The following is a 1,659-nucleotide window of genomic DNA, read 5'->3' as shown; positions in this document are numbered from 1 at the left end:
TGTGCAGAGAAATCTTCAATACCCCAGTGAGGAGTAATTAATCTTTGTGTCCCCCCCCCCCCAGCGAGTTATAGGTGCATCCCTGCTGACCGTTAAAAACATCAGACTTTATCAATATATGTCGATAACATGATAATCACCATGACCCTATAGTTCTACTTCATGGGCTAAGCAAGGATTTAGACTGGGATAAAGATTTCTGTCCTGGGTCCTCCACTTGTTATGTCACCATTTATCTTTTTTTTTTTTTAAAGTCAGCTTCACAAATGAAACTTGTTAATATTCCCAGAGGAAACTAATTAGTACTAGGTGTTGTAGCAGCGTATCTCCACAATTTTTCCTAAATATTGAAAACCTATTGTCTTTTTTTTTCAATGTTAAACAACTTATACAAACTTTAAGACACATGTGTGAGCACACAAACACAAGCACACACTTTTGGAACCTTAAAAAAATTATTCTCAACCAAGCTTAGTAACAGTAATGTTCACCAGAAACCAATACGTGAAAAACCATCAATTCAACAGTCTTGAACCAAGACCCTGAGAGAAAATAGTCACCACTATGAAATCCCTCCATCAATGCAAAAATCCAAAGTACAGTCTTCCCAGTAATATAGCTCTCCTAGAAATACATAGTGAACAACCAGATACAACTGTAGAGCTGAATCATGAAAACGTGCAAACCTTCACAACTCCAGGGATGTATACAACATGTTGACATGAAAGAATTTTACTTCATTTACCAAAAAAAAAAGAAAAATCTTAATATAATCCAATCAGCCTGATCTATTGCCTCCACAAAGTGGAAGATAAATCCGTTGGCATTCTTGAGGCCTCGTAAGAATACCAAAGGAAGCCCTAGGATTCGAAACTTTTAAATTCTTGGATGTTTTTTAAAGATTGCTAAAAACATCTGAAGCAAGATTTTTTGTTGTTGAAGTTAGCACAACACATTATAGGTCAGACTCAGTTATTGACATGAAATTATCACTCAAATACCTTTAAAACAAATATAAAACCTTTGCCAACTTAAAGCAGTGAGAAATTTGATAACCAGCCTAAAACACAAGAATTACTTTAACATATAAAAATGCTTTGTAGACGCTGAATAGCATATTATTTTACACTTGATCTTAGCCAAAAGGCCGAGAAGCGATAAAATAGCATATTATTTTAACTTACGCCTTGAACTAATTCAATAGTGCGTTAAGGTTTAATTCTATGACAAATTAGGACAAATTCTATGATAAAATTTTACATTTTTGAAAATACCACAAATGAAACATGAAGAGTTACAAGAGACAAATATCTGCTTTGAATTCTAAAGCTCTCCAAAGCTGCCATGGACATGTAGATGAAGTCAGTCAGTTTGCTAAAAGTTTATCACAACAAAAGCCCTTCCAAGGGAACAAGTTCTGTAAACTCATGCCTTTTCCCTTGATTTTTTTTCTTCCTTATCATTTTATAAAGATATTCAAAAAGTGAGCGACCAGGCAACAAAAAACTTAGGGTCAGGTAATGGAAGTCTGGATGAATCAGAAGCAGCCAGCTGCAGGCAACAGAAGGCCAGGGTAACAACATCAGCATCCCAAGAACTGCTATCAGAGCATTCAGCCAAGCTTCCAGTGGTGGGAGGGGGGCTCACCTTCCTCCCGTT

At 36.2% G+C, this 1,659-nt stretch overlaps 1 pseudogene; it reads right to left on the bottom strand.

Annotated features, from left to right (window-relative positions):
* Window positions 1–1,016: 1,016 nt before the first annotated feature.
* Window positions 1,017–1,159, bottom strand: LOC118758906 (U2 spliceosomal RNA; annotated as a pseudogene).
* Between the last annotated feature and the right edge of the window lie 500 nt (window positions 1,160–1,659).

Source organism: Ochotona princeps, chromosome 3, assembly GCF_030435755.1.
Source record: "Ochotona princeps isolate mOchPri1 chromosome 3, mOchPri1.hap1, whole genome shotgun sequence".
NCBI classification, from domain to species: Eukaryota; Metazoa; Chordata; class Mammalia; order Lagomorpha; family Ochotonidae; genus Ochotona; species Ochotona princeps.
The sequence above is the reverse complement of the archived record's forward strand: the minus strand, read 5'-3'. Positions and strand labels throughout refer to the sequence as shown.